Source organism: Sturnus vulgaris, chromosome 8 (genome assembly GCF_052056855.1).
Source record: "Sturnus vulgaris isolate bStuVul1 chromosome 8, bStuVul1.hap1, whole genome shotgun sequence".
In the NCBI taxonomy this organism is placed as follows: Eukaryota; Metazoa; Chordata; class Aves; order Passeriformes; family Sturnidae; genus Sturnus; species Sturnus vulgaris.
This window is the reverse complement of record NC_142250.1, coordinates 3,784,682-3,803,695: the sequence shown is the minus strand read 5'-3', so window position 1 is coordinate 3,803,695 and position 19,014 is coordinate 3,784,682.

Genomic DNA, 19,014 nt, shown 5'->3' with positions numbered 1-19,014 from the left:
TTTATAATTGCCTTTACCACGGTCCCTGGAAGGCTCCCGCTGCAGACACAGGGTCCTGTAGGGTGAGGGGCTGTGCAGGAATAGAACAGGACACAATCCCAGTTCCCCAAGGGGTTTGAGGGATGTCAGACTCCTCCACCAGCCAGACTGACACCACCACGCTTGGAGATCGTGTCACAGACACACTGATTGTAATTGGGGAAAAAAACCACACAAATAAAAACAGAAAAGGAAAAAAACAAAACAAAACAAACAAACAAAAAAAAACCCAAACAAAACAACAACAACAAAAAGAGAACAAGCAAAAAATTTTTATAGACTTATTTTTCAGCTGCAAATTAAATTTCTTCTGTCTTGTCAACGGCTTTTGGATGGCCACTGCAGAAGGATCCTTTTGGTGAGACAAAAAGGCTGCAGAAATAATAGAAACGAGCGTCTGCAGCTGAAGAGCTTGACTGAGACTTGAAAAGTTTGCTTTGAGTGGGAGCCAGGTCCTGCTGAGGTCTGCAGGAGTTTTGCTCTTGGCCTCAGTGGGGCCGAGCTTTCACCCTTGGAGATCATGTCCTGAGGAAGAATTCAGTCTAAAATAATTCCCCAAACTTGTATTGTTTGACTCCCATCCAGGGGCTTTTTTGGGAGGCTGATGGCTTTGTGTTTTTGATTGACTCGGATTGCTCCCCTTGGCATCTCCCAAGGATGAGCTCTCAACAGAGGGCCAGGAGGCACAAGGGAGGGTCAGATGTGAACAGGCCTCAATCTGGGCTCCTCATCCAACAGATTCCTTCATTTGGGGAGTGTAGGACTTGCTGGGTGTGTGCTGAAGCTGCACATTTTTGGAGGGAGCCATAGCACGTGAGAAAGCCACATCATGGTCACAGCCAGGACCTGGTGGCATCACTGGGGGTCCTTCCCTCCCCTCTGCTGATTTCCCACCAGGCAGGCTTTTGGAAGAGAAAAGAGGGAAATGGTAAAAAGCAGCTAGATTCCTAAAGTATGTACCTGGTGTTCTTGATGATTTTCCCCTCCTTTTTTCAGGACATGGTGGCAGGAAAAGCAACTTGTTCGATTCACAGCCCTGAAGCTCCCAGAGATGCAAGGCTGGGTTTTCCCCAACCCACTTAAACTGCACATAATTATCAAGACTTCAAGACTGAAGTTTTGCCTCCTGAACTCAATTGGTTCCACAGCAGACCCTGAGAAGTTAATTTCTTTTTTTTTTTTTTTTCACTGAAAGAGGGTGTGAAATCATTTTAACAGGTTGCTTTTGGAAAACCTTGAAAACTGTCTAATAAATATTTCTATAGTGTATAGGCTTTCTTTTGTTGCACTTGAAGTTGTCCAGCATGGAGTGCATGACTTAGACTCGAAAAATAAATTAATCTGTGAATCAGTGACTGCAATACAGGGACTATCAAGCACCAAGAGGCTCCTTTAAATCTCTGCTGAGCTGGGCTCCCTGAAAACTGTGGGGAAGAATAACAAGAATAAAAAGGAAATCTGAGAATTATTTGTCTTACAATTATTTTTAGAAAAACAGTTTCTTTTTGCTGGGAGAACTTTCATTTTCCCTGCTCTCAAAGAAAGCAGTGATATGGTCCTGCTGTGCCTCAGGCTGTCCGCTTAAAATAAAGGAAGGGCTGCAAAGATGGACCATCTGGAAGCCTGTGCAGAAGGAGCGTGCCAGAGCATCCTTTGGATGTATTTTTGAGCACTGGTCAATCCACTGTCATTATTTCTTGTGATGAGTTGATGGCAACTTCTCAGAGGCTTTTGCTGCATGTTGTAGTGCTTTCAGAGGCTGAAAGGGAATTTTGGGACGTGCTATTTCTCCCTGGAAGCAGCTCCAAACATCCCCTCAGCTTTGCAGGCGTGCTGAGGGGCTCTGCTCCACTGTGGCAGCTGATTTCCCTGAGCTTTTTGGGCTGAAACTCCAGCTGGGAGTGGCAATTCCTCTGGATCAATAATCTCCAAACTTCTTTTTATGATGCTCCCCTTTCTGCAGAACCCATTTGTAAGCGTTCACCTCCACTGTGTGTTTATGAGTTACATACACGTGCTGCTGCCATCCTGGTGTTTCCTCCTCCTGCACTTCACATCATCTCGTGCATCCCACTTTGGAATCACTGCTCCAAGGGAGGAAAGCACAAGGAGGACCAGGGGGGTGATAGCACAACCTTCACCCCACCTCCTCTTCACCAAGACTTTCCTCCTCTTTCCATTTTATTTTATTTTTTTCTTTTGTCTTGTTCCTGTGAATCCAAAGTGTGCAAGTTTTCCATTCTGCTGGATTTTGCAGGACTGATGCATTAATCAGCAGGCTTTGCTTCAGTGCTGCTTCATTTCTGCCCCCCCCAGAGATGGGCAGATATTTGCCCACATTCCTGGGAAAAGGGATGAATCTCCAGCACAGGCAGCATTCTTCTTCTTGTGTCTTCAGGTGTTCAAGTCCCAGCCCTGAACTCGATGCATCCCTAGGGAAACAAGGCAAATTTATTTTATTATTTTATTTTATTTCATTTTACTTTATTTTATTTTAAGGAAATGTTGGGGAAATCTGGGTTTTTTTATAATGCTGGTGGTTCTGGGTTGATGGTTAGCCTGGATAATCTCAAAGCTCTTTTCCAACCTTAATGATTCTGTAATTTTTGGTGGAAATTTTCATGCCACAAGCCCGACTTCCCCAAAGGCTCTCAGTGCTCCAAGCAACCTCCCCGAGGAGATGATTCCTGGTCTTTTGGAGGATGGTGGAGAGGCACATTTGAAGGCTGGTGATTTTTTAAAAGGACAAGTGATGGCACTTTACCTCCTCTCATGGTGGCCCATGTAGAAAGGGCTGAAAGACTAAAGGGCATCACAGTGTGGGGGCATTTGTGCTGTTTGTTTCTCCAGCCATATGCACAACTCGGTCCTTTTTGTAGTCCTGCATATGGCACGGCCATAATTGAATTTTTCGTCATAATTGATGTGACCTGTATCGTTCTGTAGTGGCTGTGCATTCTGGCTGTGTTTTATGGGAAACAGGAGGCTGAGGGATCAGAGCTGCAGCATCCTTGGGCACTGGGATGCTGAAGGCTCCCGTGTCATTTCACACAGCAATGACAAAAACACTGCAACTGGTGAGCTTAGCCTGCCCTTGTGTTTGGAGGGGGAAAAAGCCTTTTGGTGGTCTCCAAATCTCCCCTCACTACAGCCAGAGCTTCTCTCCTCAGCTCAGACTCTCAAAGGAAGAAACAGCACTGATGGGCTGCTGGCAATTTGAGAAGATTAGAAACTGTCCTGCAAGATTAGGAAGCTGCAAAAATGGGCTGTAGCTACTTTCTTTCCCAGTGCTCTCAGCTGCAGCTGAGAATCTAGACCAGACTTTATTTTTGGCAAGGGGGAAAAAATAAATCTCCTTTGATACTGTGCAAAAAAAAAAAAAGGAGAAAAAAAAAAGGCAAGTAAATGTTAAGCCTTGTGCCTTGAGCAAGGATCTCTTCTGCTGTACAGCAGCAGCATTTTAGAGCTGAACTCCACTTGCTTTGATCACTGATGGGAAAAAAAAAAAGACATAAAAGGTATTTATTGTGAAATAATGGATTTGATCCCTGGTAATCCTTTCTTTGGGATTAGACTTGGAATATTATTTTTGTGATCTCTGGAATTAGACTATGCTGGCGTAACAAACCAGAGCATGTGAGTTGCTCTGCAGGCTGAGGGTGAGCTGTGAATAGAGAGTGACTTGCACAGAACAAAGCAGATGATGAATTTACAGTTCTATTTTTGATTGCGCGAGGTCTACAGGCAAGTCTAAAGCCCAGCATAAAACCAACCCCAACCCAAGGCAGAAAAGACCCCAAACCTTCTCTTTGTGGCTGAGCTGTTGTGATCTCCAGGGACTGTTGGTTAGAGCTGCTTTTTTGAGGATTTTCCCATCCATGGGAATTTAGGAGCTTGTACCTTCTCCTGTTGGTATTGCTGTGGAAGATTTAAAATGAGATTTAAAATGTCACTGGAAACCTCCACAGGTTCTTGTGCATGGCCACAGTGCTTTCCAGGGAAATTTGGCAAACCTGGCTTTCTCTGCCCAAAGGGTAGAGAAACCTCAAACCTCAGGTCTCCCAGTGTGGAAAATGTGCTGAGAAATCTTCCTGGGCAGGTCGTTTATGGGCCACTTAAAACAAAATAGGTGCAAAATGTGCCGTGAGACCTTGATGTGGAACTTTGAACTCCCAAATCTTTCAAGGGAAGCTGTTCCAGGGAACTTCTCTCAGTTTCCCTGCCAAATTTTAGCTTTCTGCACTCAGGGGTAGCTTTTAAACCGATGGGAAATTCTTCAGTGTCGGGCTTTGAAAGAGGTGATATTTATAAAAATCCAAAACCACCGATATAAGCTGTGGGCAGAGAGCAAGCTATGGAAAGGGAAACAATATTCAGTGCCTGCCCCATGAATTCCTGGCTATGCTGCTGGAATTGCAACCTCCTTTCTGCTTGCCAAAGTCATTTTGTCACTGGACTTTGGCCAGGCTCCCAGCCTCACCCTCACCTGTGATCCCAGAGTGGCACAAAGGCGTGGCTGGAGAAGGAGCAAGGAAATGAGCTCTGGAGACGCCCAGATGGGGAGCAGGGGCTGCTGCTGCGGTGCCCTGTGCCTTGGCTGTGAGCAGCCCCTCTTCTGGGAGCTGTGGAGAGCCCAGGACAAGTTATCAGCTTCCCCAGCACTGTGTTTCCTGAGAAAATGTTACCTCCTGGAAGTGCTGGGGGTAGAATCGCTGTGCTGGCTCTCTGCATTTGGGGAATTATTCATGGAGTGCTCGGATGGGGATCCCTACCAAAAAAACCACTTGCGAGGAGTTCTGTGCCATGTAATCCCCTAGGAAGCAGTCAGTGACCACAACCCATTTTCCAGAGGTAAAACAGACTCCCGTTCCCTCTGGAGGATGAAAAATGTGTTAATCCTTTCCAATTTTGGCTCATGGAGGGCGAGCTGCCTTTCCCAGAGTCGAAGGGCTCCGGGCGGTGGCTGAGGAGCTTGGAGCCCATCCTGCTTGGCCGATGCTCAGGAGCTTTCCTGGAGCACTGGAAGTGTCTGGAGGTGGTGCTGACAGCCCTGTGCACAGCCTGCAGCTGGCACCACTCCACCTGCACGCCAAGGGATCCATGGCAGCACCTCCCCTCGGAGCCCTGGGGAAGCCACGGGAAGGGGGATTCGGGTCGGTGGGAAGGGAGGAGTGTGGTGGTGCCTGGCACAGAGCTGGGAGCTTTGCTGGGGATGCTGCTGCTGCTGGGGAGTGCCCAGCAGGATCCTCACCCTCATTACAAACCTTTCTGCTGCTCCAGGTCTGCCTGGGCACCTTCCCTTTACAGCCACCTGCATGGAAAAGCACAATTATGGTGACACCAGCTCTAATTCGGTGAAGGATCTGAGCTCCAAGCTTCATTTGCTTTCTGGATTTGGACTCTTTGATCCTAAATCCTCTACCAGCAGAGTGCTGATGCTTGGGAATCTTCTTGGAGCTGATGGCAGGGTAGCCTGCCTGCACCAGGGATTTGTGCCAATCCAAATTATACCTGAAGGATCAGCAGCTCATGGTTTGGGGCTGTCTGCAGTAGAGATCACACAACAGGAGAGGAACTACTTACGAGAATGTGTAAATAGTGGACAAGGGGGAGCAACTTCACACCGAAAGAGAGGAGGTTTAGAGCTGAAATTGGAAAATAATTCCTTCCCTGTGGGGGTGCTGAGGTCCTGGCACAGGGTGCCCAGAGCAGCTGTGGCTGCCCCTGGATCCCTGGAAGTGTCCAAGGCCAGGTTGGACAGTTTATTGGAAGGGGTTCCTGTTCACGGCACGGGTTTAGAACGAGATGATCTTCTACTGATCTTCCTGACTTCCAGGATCTGTGCTTGTTTCAGGTGTGTGTTTGGGCTATTGTTGGACACAGCCCTGCAGAAAACAATTCACCTCTCGTGCTTTTAGCTCTGACAAGTTTTTGAGAGCTGAAATCTAGAGAGATTTCTTTGGTTTCCAAAGAAATCTTCACCTCTGGCTTTTATTTCTACCTTCAGTTGTTTGGCTTTCAGAGCTCCTCCCAACAGTGGCTTGAACCAGAACCACAGACTCCTGCTTGCTGAAAAGGAGGAACAGAAAAATCCAAGGGGAAACAACGCTTCAGCATCACTATTAGATCTCCATCCTCTTGAGTCTCAAAGTTCTCTTTCCCATTCACCAGATCCAGGAGAAATAAAATGCTATGAGCAGTTGCTTTGCGTTCTTTCCATTCCTTTTCCTCCCTCCTCCCCTTCACTGTGAGTCAGAGTGCTGAGGTTCTTGGAGAGGCTGGGAAAAGGAGAGTGCCTGATTTCCAGGGGCCAGCATCTTGTCACAGTTACAACAAGCAAAAATTATCTGTGGTGTTCATGGTTAGGAAGAATCTCCATTTCTTGACCATATGAGGCATTCACGGATCCTGTAAGAGAGAAAAAAAGGATCAGTTTTTTTTGTTGTTGTTTTGGGGTTTTTTATTTATTAGAAGTGTCTGTTTGATAGAAGAATAAACACAGACCAACCACTGGGGAAGGACATTTTTGTTCTCCAAATTCAGGCCCAATTCCACCCAGGGATGGAGACTTATGGCACAAACCAAGGTTGTCTTGATCCTGTGATCTGAGGGTTGCCAACCTTCACCGTCTCTCAAAATATCTATTAACTTTTTTTTCGTTTTCACATTGCTTATCTGGTTGGTGAATTGTTGAGTATTATCCCGTTATAAGTCAAGGTAGGTCTGGTTTCTACTCTGGAAACACCCAAAATGAATTGCTTTTAATTAAAAATGACCTAATAGAGAATGAGTGTAGACACTGTCCCACCAACAGTGCCCATCCCGTGCATAGACACCACATCTAAAGAGGATACAGGGTAGATAAAAAAATCTTGTCAGGAAAATTCCCTAGCCATAAATCCATTGATTTAGGGTCAGAATCCTCTTTAGCATCAAAAAGAATGAAGAAAAAAATGAAAAAAAACCAAAACAAAACCCAGGTGAAGGAAACAGGTACAGACTGGTGGTGCAACCTGCAAGATCCATCTATAATTTATAAAAAAACCTCCCGTGGATGATGGTGCCAGGCTGCAAAATGCCTCAGCTTCTGCAGGGGCAGCAGGGGGGCAGGGGGGTGCAGATCTCCTCCAACCCCCCCGGCTCCTGGGGAAGCTGCACCTGCCCTTGCTGACTTCAGGGTGTGTTTCAATAACTGATATTGAAAATCCTCCATGACAAGCAGTGGCTGATGGGAAGCATTTCTTCATTCTCACCAACCATTACCCACCCCCTAGATATATTTTATGAAGCATGGGAAGCCAAAAAGCTGAAGTTTAGTTTCCACTGCTCATTGGTTTAGTTTTACACTCATTTTTCTTACCTAAGCGGAGCAGTTTTCTGCTAGAAGTTGTGCTACAGACCTGATTCCTCCCTTGCTGATCCAGCAAGCCCTGACTGTTGCTTTTCCCCACCCCTGATCACCTGCAAGGGTTTCTGGAGCACACCTGTGCCATGACCTCGATTTTGGTAGTCAGTCCCATGGGGGAGTTCTCACAGAGAGGCAGAGGCAGCTGGGGAGGTTCTGCTGCTCTCAGCCCTCCTAGCACAGGAACAGCCCCAACCACAGCCTGCTGAGGAACCTCAGCTGCTCAAATGTCAGAATGATGGCACAGTGGAAATAAAGTTACTGACTTCTGAGTGAGCCCTTTCCTTTGGGCTGCAGTGACGTGCCAGGGCAATCCTTGGCATTAAAACAGGGGAGGTTTCATGAGGCTTCAAGTGCTGGTGCTGCACTTGGATCAGGGCAACTCCCAGGATCAATCCAGGGGATGAGCAGCAGGAGCAGCCCTGGAGAAGGAGCTGGGGGTGCTGTGGGTGAGAGCTGGGACCCAGAACCCCCCCTGTGCCCTGGGCTGAGCCCCCAGTGTGGGCAGCAGGGGAGGGGGGGGATTCTGCCCCTCTGTCCCTGTGCTCAGGTGAGACCCCACCTGCAGAGCTGCCCCAGCCCTGGGGCCCAGCACAGGAGGGACCTGGAGCTGCTGGAGAGAGCCCAGAGGAGGCACCAGGATGATCAGAGGGATGGAGCAGCTCTGCTGGGAGGAAAGGCTGGGACAGCTGGGATTGTTCAGCCTGGAGAAGAAGAGCTCCCAAGTGACCTCATTGCATCCTGAAGGAAGCTGATGGGAAAGATGGAAAGGGACTATTCACAAGGGCCTGGAGAGACAGGACACAGGGAATGACTTCCCACTGCCAGAGGGCAGGGATGGATGGGATATTGGGAAGGAATTGTTCCCTGGGAGGGTGGGCAGGCCCTGGCACAGGGTGCCCAGAGAAGTTGTGGCTGCCCCTGGATCCCTGGAAGTGTCCAAGGCCAGGTTGGATGGGGCTTGGAGCAGCCTGGGATAGTGGAAGGTGTCCCTGCCCATGGCAGGGGGTGGTCTAAGTTCCCACCCAAACCACTCTGTGATTCCATGATTATTTTCCCTTCTCAACTCTTCTAGAAACTTTCTCCAAGGGACAAACAGAGTAACACCTAGATTTGTTATGAATAAATAAAAATAAATCAGGGCTATAAACTGCCCTCTTGCTGCTCAATAAAGATGCATTGCAGTGAGGACTTCAGCTTGTGTACATGGAGACCCAGGTGGAAACCAGCCCAAGCAAAGGATGGCACAAGAGAGTTGCTCCTCTCCAGATGCATCCCTCTCTCCTTCCTGGGGCTGATCTCTCCTCCAAGAGCTTAATTCCCAGTGCAAAATTCACATCCATGAAGTGAGCTGGCCTGAGGTCTCCGACTTCTATGGATACTCCCCATTTAAGCCAGCAGATCCAGAGAAAAATCCTCGATGTTGCAGGAGGAGACAGAAGGAAGAAACCTCCCTGCACTTCTTGCCAGGTGCCAAAATATTAACACAGCCCATATATCCACACAGGAAAAAGAAACAATATCCTACCCAAACCAGCTGTGCCTCCACAGGGAACAGCCTTGGTGCTTTCACAGCATTTCACATTGCTTAAGTGGGGTGTAAGGTTAATTAAGAAATCCCTGGAACAGCCCTTTGAAGCCAGGGCAGGCAGGCCAAATCCTTCCTCTTCCTCCAGCTGTTCCAGCCCCCAGGCAGGGCAGGTGGGACTGAAGAAAGGATTTTATTGTTGGGAAAATAGTGGGAATCCCACCAAGGGGAAGAGGGCTAGCACCATGAGCCCTGCCAGAGGGGGCAGGAGAACCTCTGGTGATGCCACTGGAGATGTCAGGACCTCTTGGGACCTCAAGAATGTTCAAGCTGAACAGGTGTCTAGCAGATACTTTGTGTGAGGAAATATTCTGTGTACCTGTGTGTGAGAAAAGAATTTGCTTTTTCTGAGGTTTTCCAAAGTGTCCCTGCAAAAACACCTCTCCTTGAGCACAGAGCAGTGGATAACACAGGAAAAGATGCTGGGGTTTCAGTTCCCAGCTGCTGAGCTCCAGCACTTTTCCAGGCATGCTCCTAGGAGTGCACAGTAATAGGGTGGTTAAACCCATGAGTGTCCCACTGTCCAAGACTGGATACGAGGACACATCCACTGCCTGTAAAATACTGGATCTCATCTCCTTGGATTGATGTTCCCTCTGCTATTTCAGTCTTAACAGGCTTATAGGCCTCTGAGGGATGGAGACCAAACTGTCCCTGATGTAAAATAGGAGTCCTGCACAAATGAGGGTATTTGCTTTATTTGCATTTTAGCTCATTAACCATGGGATTTCCTTGTCAATGCAGATTTTCGGAGCTCCAGGCTCATTGCTCAGGACTCAAGCAGTGTTCAAAACACAGCTGCAGGTGCCACCATCCCCATTTCCATCCCCATTTCCAGGCGTGTCCCTGCCATGCCCCAGGGACACCAGGAGCCCCTGGAGTTCAGTGGGGATGTAGGTAATCCTAGAGGAATCTGGGATCTGGAGCTCAGAGGGGCACAGCCAGAGCCTCAGATCCACCAGCACAAGCTGCAGCAGGGGAACACCCCACATTACTGAAATCCAGGCTTTTCAGCACATTCCTTGACTCCCTGGGGAAAAAAGGATGTGCAGGATGGTCAAACATGAAATAATCCATTCGTTAACTGGGTGCAAAGTGACTCACAAAAGGAAAATAACCCAAAAAGTAACCAGTGAAGTGATTGGCTCTGACTGCTATCAACACTCCGGAATGACATCCCGACATTCTGATGGATGGTCTCTGGAGAGAACTAGCTCAGGAGCATCCAAAAAAAAGCCAAAATGCTGAATGTGAGGCATTACCAGTAAAGGAAAGGAGAGCACCAGGATACTGCAGCATAAATCCAACACGCCCCTGTGTCTGGGGTGCTGGGAGCAGTTTTAGATTCTCATCTCAAAGGCAGGCAACAGAGCTGGGAAAGCTTTGGGAAGGATGAAGGAACTGGAATGGCTTCTGTAGGAGGAGCTATTTAAGCCAGACGTGTCCAGTTGCCTATGACAGGTCCTGCTATAAGAAATCAGAGTGCAGCAGGTGACACCAAGTTCAGCTGGAGACAGGCTCAGGTTGGGCAGGAGAAGGGTGGAGCTCTCAGGACACACATTTCTCCTGCAGGCTGCCCTGGTTTTGGGGATGCAAGGAGTTGTTGTGAGTTTGAAAGGGTGATGAATGAGTTAATGAATAAGGAATTCCTTCCAGGGTGCTGATGGATTCCAAAACGACCCACTTCATAAAATCCCTGAGCAGCAAAGTGCCTGAGGCTGGGAGAGCCCCCAGGTGAAATTTCCCTGCACATTTTCCTCGTTCTTACACCTTTCCCCAGGTTTTTGGGCAGAGTTCAAGACGGGATCCTGGGCTCGGGGGATTTGCAACAATACAGACATTGTCACGCTCTCCTGACACAGGAAATCAAAGAGACCTTCCCTTGTGAAGACGGATGTGATGAGCAAGTGATTTCTGCTTTACATCCGCATTCAAGCCGAGCACCTGATGATGAAGCCCAGAGTTCAGAGACTGAGGGATGGAAAAACTCAACTCCCCCAAACCATTCTGTTTCAGAACACCTGTGCTACCAGGTTTCTGAGTAAAAGGACTACACAAAGGCTGCCTCAGGATCCAACCATTGAGCAATATTGGCAGGATAAAAGCCAAGCCAACCAAAATGCTGAATGAGCAGAGAAACCTGTGCCACTTTCGACGTGTTCACAGCTTCTTTTGCCGGCAGAAAAGGGTCCCGGGCTTCTGGGTGATTCACTTTGTGTCACTTGGCTCCACCGCAGGGGTGAGGGTTTCGGAATGACTCACGGCCCCGAGCTAACGGACCAGATCGTGTGATGCTCTTGAAGTTATCTCCTAGCTCTGCACCCTTTGAACCCAAAGAGCTACTGAACAGATGACTTCAAAACAGGATCCCCACGCTCTTTTTTCCCCCCAGTCTGAGGCAGGTTTCATTCCAGTGAGTGCCTGTTTCGGGTTTGCTCGTGGCTGGTGTTGATTGAGACTCAGCAAAACAATCTCAGATCTTCACTGGAAAGAGACAAGTGAGCTTTAATTATTGATGATTCAGAGCTCTTAACCATTACCCAGCCATCACACATTCATTTCCAAAATACCAGAGCCTGTCTTTTCCAATCCACCTCACACAAGGAAGTAAGATGCTTTGGTGCAGGCTGCTTGGGGGCCTGGGCATGGTCTAGCAGAGATGGAAAAAGGTGGAGTGAGAGGACTCAAGCATCTAAAAAATACAACCCTCTTTTGACTCCTTGGATGCTTTTTCCTCCCCTCCCTCAATTTCTTCCCCAAGAAAACTAGAATCTGACACACAAGAACCAAAGAGAAAAACCCCAAAGCCTCGCTTAAGCCATATATCCAAAACTCTTGTAAATGGAAAATCTGGAAGCCAGAAAAAAATTGCTTGTTGTGCCAGACAGGGCGATTTTCAGAGTCCCCTCAAGTGTATTCCTTTGCCCTACTCTCATTAAAGAGCAACAATGGGCCCTGCACAGATGTGTTTTTAGAGGTGTAAAGAGTTGCCCGAGAAGCTGGAGGGTTCAGGAGATGTTGTCAGGACTGTGGTGCCTCAGCCTAGCTGGGATGCAGCTGTAGGGGAAAATACCCACCTTGATCAGTGTGGATGGATTTACGAGGTGGCTGCAGTTGTGAAGCTTCCCCCAGTCTGTGCTTTCTGCTGAGCAGAGCTTGGCTTATTTCCCCCCCACCTCTCAACTACATGGCCACCTTTGTTTTAGCCGTGAAGCCTCCCTGGCCAAACAAATATTTTTATTAATACTCATCAGCAAAAATATAAACAGATACTGAGTTAGAACCACAGGCTCAGCTCTGATTGTTTAACCTTTAGTTTCTATTGACAACAGCAAAGTAAACAGTTTCTGGGGAGACTCAATGCTGATTTCTGCCACAAATAAAGAAGAGCATGAGATGAGCACAGTGAGCTTTAAGTTATTAAACAGAGACCTGAAGCCATTGAAACTGGGAGCTGCCCTGGAAGTAATGACACCAGTGGAGCCATGAGTGTCCCTTGCAAAATGCTGCTCTTTGCTCATCTTGCAGACAAGGACAGGTTGGATTAGGATGGACCTGCCCAGTGGTGTGGACTTGAGCTCAAGTGGACTTGAGAAGGCTGTCTGCCCTCCTGACCAGTGCTCAAGGTGGGTTTTCAGAGCCAGCAGCTCCCCTGAGGAGCGTGAATGGGCAGGGAAGTTCCTGTGCACAGTTCTGGCATTCCAAGGAAAGAAGGACATGGAGCTGCTGGAACAGGTCCAGAAAAGACACCAAGCTGCTGAAGGACCTGAAGCACCTCCCCTGTGTAGCCATGCTGGGAGAGCTGGGGATATGAGAAGGTTCTGTAGAGACCTCACAGCTCCTTCCAGGGTCTGAAGGGAAACTGGAGAGGCACCCTGCATCAGGAACCGGAGTGACAGGACAAGAGGGAATGGCTTCCCACTGACAGAGGCAGGGTTAGATGGGATATTGTGAAGGAATTGTTGCCTGGGAGGGTGGGCAGGCCCTGGCACAGGGTGCCCAGAGAAGCTGTGGCTGCCCCTGGATCCCCGAGAGTGTCCAAGGCCAGGTTGGACTTTGGGGCTTGGAGCAGCCTGGGGCAATGGAAGGTGTCCCTGCCCATGGCAGGGGGTGGCACTGGATGGTCTTTAAGTTCCCTTCCAAGCCAAACTATTTTCTTCATCTGTAATTTTATGATTCAAGCAGAGCAGGGAAGTAAAACCCCAGATCTCATTGCTTTATGGCTGGATAGGAAAATGCTGAAACCTCCAACAGCGAAAGTAAAAGGTAAAAAGCCCTGGTTTTAGCACAGCCACTGCAGTCAGCAAAGAGCAGCAGGCATGCTGAATGTTGTCCAGGCTGTGCTGGGGATGGCTGATCCAGCACAGCCTGCTGTACTCGGAGGGTTACGGCAGCCCCGAGCGCCGCGCTGACCTTTCGGGACCGGCCGTGCCTCCCATCCCTCCCCCCCCGCCTGGGACAGCTGTAAACATCCCATCATAAAGACACAATTGTAAGATCCGATTTCTTTGCCATTAGGAACCGGCCTGGCAGGGGCTGGGGTTGCCCGAGGGGCTGGGCAGGCAGAGCCCGTTCCGTGCCCTCCTGCCCATCCATCGGGGACCATGGCGTGCCACCAACGCCTCTGGCCTGTCCCCCTGGCCCTCCGAGCATCCCTGGGACGAGATGGAAACAACAGCCCAATTCCCTCCTCGCCTCTCACCAGCTCTTCCCATCCCTGCTGCTCCCCCGGGTGCAGGAGCCGAGGCTGGGGAGGGAGGAGGGCAGGAAGTTGCTGACGCGTGGGGTTGGATTTGGGCTTGAACACAATCCAGAAAGGAGCACCAAATATTAGTAAACAGATCAGGAAACATTTCCGTGTTTGGCAATAGCTCTGCTTTTCCACGGCACCGATCTCCAGTGGTTTTTCCACCAGGGAAAAAGACCCCACTTGGTTGCTTCGCTCAAACTGGAGCAGCTCAGCTCCTGGACCCCCTTCAGATGCTGCCCCTCAAACCCAGGTCTCTGGGCTGGTGCTGCAGCAGGATTCTGATCTGGGCATGGCTCCGAGTCCTGCAGAGCCAAGGGTGCACGCTCCCAGACATCCCAGGGGATTACAGGATCCTGCAGCCGTGTCCAGCATCTCCACCGCGACCCAGGCTGAAAAGGAAAGGATCAGGATGCTTGGCCTACATTGCTTGGGAAAAGAAGATTATGAAGCAGTTTCCTTGACGTGTGTTGAAGAGGGAATTGCTGTGTTCCAATGGGCTCCTCGAGGCTGGGACAAAGGCCTGGCAAGTCCTGCTGCTTCAAGCTGCAGTCGGTCCCGTTAGGAAAAACACACAGGAATGAATCAAGCACTGCATGAAATCCTAGTTCTGCCATTTCTCAGCATCCTGGGATGAACCCAAGCCCCTCCTCTTGCAACATGTGAGGGAAATACAACAGTCCCCGATTCCAGAGGACTGAACTGCCCCAAACCTGTGTTTCTGTGTTCTTCAGCGTGACTTCCACTCAACAAGGTCAAATTTAGGGGCTTGGATAGAAAGCACGTGGTCGAGGGCTGGTTTTGGAGAGAAGACCTCGTTTTTGGGCACAGCACCTCCCACTGCAGGTGTTGAGGGATGTTGATGTGGGATGGAGGTGCCACCAGCATGAAGAACAGGAACTGAGAGGATGAGGGTCAAAAGTGAGGCTTGTAAGGAGAAAATAATTTCAAATGAGACAACCCTGATCCACAGCCAACAGCAACCCTGAAAGCAAAGGAGGAAAAAGAAACAGAATTTGTCTTTTTTCATGCTGAACTCTGTGAGATGGTGAGAAAAACCATCTGATCTAACATCTCGTGTGACCAAGTCACTGTGACTGCATGAGTCATCCCACACAGACACCTGGTGATGCTAAAGGTGACACTGTGACGCCCACAGCTTGCCACTTATTTTGCCACTGGTGGTTTTCACTGATGCCATCAGTGCTGCCTGCAATAACTAACAAATGGCATGTCCATTTGGGAACGAGGGGCTCCAGGGAGATGCCACCACACCTTGTGCTCTCACCATTTCAGTCTCCTTCCTACACTTTTATCCTGCTTTTTCTGGTTTACAAAGATAAGGAGCCTGTCTCACTCCAACCTGGGTAGCAGAAGGGACGACTTCCACTACCTCAGGCTGCTCCAAGCCCTGTCCTGAGACACTTCCAGGGATCCAGGAGCAGCCAAAGCTTCTCTGGGAACCTGTGCCAGGGCCTCAGCACCCTTGCTGCCCATCCTGGGCATCCCTCTGCCCCAGCAGCAGGGATTACAAAGTGAGCAGGTCAAGTGAAGCCTGCAGGACCAGCTTTGCCATAAAGCTGAAGCTGCTGAGGGAGCTGGGAAAGGGGCTCAGCCTGGAGAAAAGCAGGCTCAGGGGGAACCTTCTGGCTCTGCACAACTCCCTGACAGGAGGGGACAGCCAGGGGGGGTCGGGCTCTGCTGCCAGGGAACAGGGACAGGACAAGGGGAAACGGCCTCAAGCTGTGCCAGGGGAGGCTCAGGTTGGAGAGCAGGAGGAATTTCTCCATGGAAAGGGTGCTCAGGCCTTGGCAGGGGCTGCCCAGGGAAGTTTGGAGTGCCCATCCCTGGAGGTGTCCAAGGAAGGGCTGGAGGTGGCACTCAGTGCTCTGGGCTGGGGACAAGGTGGGCATCGGGAACAGCTTGGGCTCCATGGGCTGGGAGGGCTTTTCCAGCCTCCGTGGGATTCTGGGATTCTCTAAACACCAACCAAAAGCATCCCGAGAGAATTCCCCGTGCAGGCTCCCGGCACAGCTGGGAAGTTAATGCCGGATTTAAGGGGCTTTGCTGGGAATGGGCTGGAGCTCGGTCGCGTGCTCAGCTCCTGCAGGGCTCATCTCCAGCTCTGCCTGCCCGGGGAAAGCGCTGAACGTGCCGGGGCGTTTTAACGAGGTTTCCAAACGGCTCCAACCCCTCTGCATGGAGGCCAGGCTTCCATGGAGCAAACAGAACTGTGCCGAGGCGTGGATGGAGCTGGAATCCTTTCCTAGCCATGGCCAACTGGGAATAAGAGTTACTTCTTTATAGCAGATGTGTAGCTCAAAGTTCACCATAAGGGCACTCACATCGAGAGCACAGCGTGTATTGTTCTGCAAGAAGGCTCGGCTCAGCCCTTCAAAAGACTCTGGAACAACTAATTTCATTATTCAAAGAATAAAGTGAGGCAGAGGGAACCAAAATTAACCCTCTGGCTGCTCCCTGGAAGCGGGGAATTCTTTAGCACCCTGTGCTCAGAGATGCAGGCAGAAAATCTGCCTCACAGTGTCCCAGCTCTGTTTTTCTCACTAGTTTAGGAGTTGGATATCTTATTCTTCTCAAAATTACTACCTGGACCCAGGCCAGGCTGAGCACCCCCACATGAGCCCTCTGTGTATGCACTGCATCAGCGAATTTGGCTTGGGATTTTCATCTCCACTTACGACCTCCAGAGAAAATCAGAAGCAAAATATATTTTTTGTTGTTTTTTAATTATCCACACAAAAAAGATCATTCTCTTACTGACCAAATTAAAAAAATAATACTTGCAGACAAGAAGGACAAAAGTCCCACAAGAAAAATTCACATATTTTTAGGTAGATTTGAGCAAAGAAAAATACTCTCCTCCAAATCACATCCCCTCTTTGGCCAAGGACCGCTTGGCTGTGAGGCTGGGGCATGAACTGTTCCTGAAATTCTCCCCGCCCGACCAAATTCCTCTCTCTGGAGCCGAGCTGCTCGCTCAGCATCAATCCTACCTGTGAGTTAAGTTCTAAGGGAAAAGCCCAGCATGCCCAAAGAGCTGTAGGTTGATTAAGGGTCAGTCAGGGACCAGGACCATGTGCAGATGGGTTCCTTTCATTTGCTGTTTCACTTCCCAGTTCCAGCACAAGGTACAGGGGGTGGAATCAAGACGAGCTCTTTTACCTGAGTCATCTCCAGCCACGTTTGGGGCAGAAACCCCAGTTTTCTCCCGAACCCAGAGCTGATTTTTGGTGAGTCCTTTGGCAAGAGCCAGGGGACTGGCTGGAGCTGGGATATGTGACGGGGATTATTCACACTTGCTGCCGTCCTGCTGTGCTTGCAGCTGGCCCCCAGGACTGCTTTTTAAACCAAAGGAAAGTGGGATTTGCGCCACACAGGTGCGCTGAGCGAGGCAGCAAACCCCAAATGCCCAGGATGCAGGGTGCTGCTGATCCAGGGTTTGGACCAGCCCCGCTCCAGCTCTCCCTGCACAGAGCACTCCCCGCGCACAGCCCATGGCTATTGCAACAACACATCTGCGAGCAGTCCGAGAACAAAAATCCCTTTGTCCCGGCGTGTTCCCGAGGCTCCATCCCTCCCGTGCCGGGGAGCGGCCACGTGCAAATTTGGCTCTCTGGGAACGGGAACGGCGGCCGTGCCTCGCTGAGCTTCGAGGTGTTGAGCCGGGATTTTAGGTGAAGGAGAGCGGCTGATCCCCTCCTCTCCTGCCAGCTCATCCCCTTTCCCTGCAGCTGCCGGACAGAGGCTGACCTATATTCCAGAGCTGACTGCCCACCACCTTTTTAAAAAGATCTTTCCCCCCCCTCCCAGTCTGGGCTGGAAAAGGATGGTCAAACCCACGGCCAGAGAGGAGCCCTGGTGCTCGCCAGCTCAGCCCCACAGCCCGTGGCGAGCGCCACCGCCCCGAGGGCGAGTTGCGAGCGGCCGATAGCGCTGGGAAAGGAAGGAAGGAAGGAAGGATGTGCCGGCACAGGTGAGGGAGGAGGTGGCGCTGGGCTGGAGCCCTGTGCACAGCAGATAATGTCACGCCGAGCTGTGGCTGACCGCAGCGTCCCCGTGACCGGCTCGGCGGAACGGGCTCGTTTTCCCACAGCGGGGCTGCCATGGGGCGAGCCCGGGCTGTGCCCGCACCACGGGCTGGCTGCTCGCCCATGGCTACTGAACATGGCACTGAATGCCCCCGGCACTGAACCCCCTTCCCCAGATGTTCGGAGCGGGGACGAAAGTGACAACCGCGCACACCTGGCTGGGTTTTTCCGTGGTGGCGCTCAGCTGTTACTTGATGAAAATCGGGAAATGACCGGAATTTACGAGGTTTTCCAAGGGTTTCATCAGCACAACCTCCCAGATGGCAGCAACCTGCCCTGCACCCCCTTTTACTCAACACGAAATCTCTCCACTGGGGTTGAGCCGTGAGTCTCTTCCCTGTTTCCATCATTTACCTCCAGGGGAGAAATTTTGCTTGGCTCTTCTTGGAAACCAAGCCTCTCACTCTCCCTCCTCCTCCTCGGCAAAGGGGCTGTCCCATGCCCTAGTGGTGGCGGTGTCACCATTATCCGATCCCAGAGGTGCGACCTGAATGTGGGAATTAAGCACAAATCCCAAGGAGGCTGACAGGGAAGCGCTGCAGTGAGCCGGGCACACCGGCAGCAGAAGGCTCCGGGATTTCAGGGCTTCAGTTCTGCCACGCAAAGCGGCTTAGGGACGGCACAGCTGAGCCAGGGGCTGGATTAGAGGCAAAACCGGCTCTGGCTGCGGGGAAATCTCTGCACTGGGGCTCAAGGTGCTCTCTGGGCAGCTCCCCTGGGAGCGCTCGGGCTCCTGGCTCCAGCACAGCCTCCTAAAACGGCATGACACAGCCTCCATCCTAATGGTCTGTCACAGCCTCCCCGTGGCCTGTCCCCAGCCCCTTGGAGTTGATCCCTCTGGAATTTGCAGCCGAGCAAACGCTGCCCTCGCCCCGGCAGCCACAGAGCCCTGGGTGCCAGGCTGGGGCTGGTGACCCAGACACGACGGCACGGTGTGGGTGGCACAGGGTCAGGTTCCTCTTCCTTGCCTTGACTCAAGGAGGAAGCTCCTCTGCCAGTGTCACACCCCAGGCTGGTGCCACTGCAGCAGCAAAGACCTCAGCTTTGAGTCTGGGGCTCTACCAGCACAGCCCTGCCCCTGCACCGAGAGGAAATGTGGTCACAGGGGTGCTTTAGCTGGGCAGCA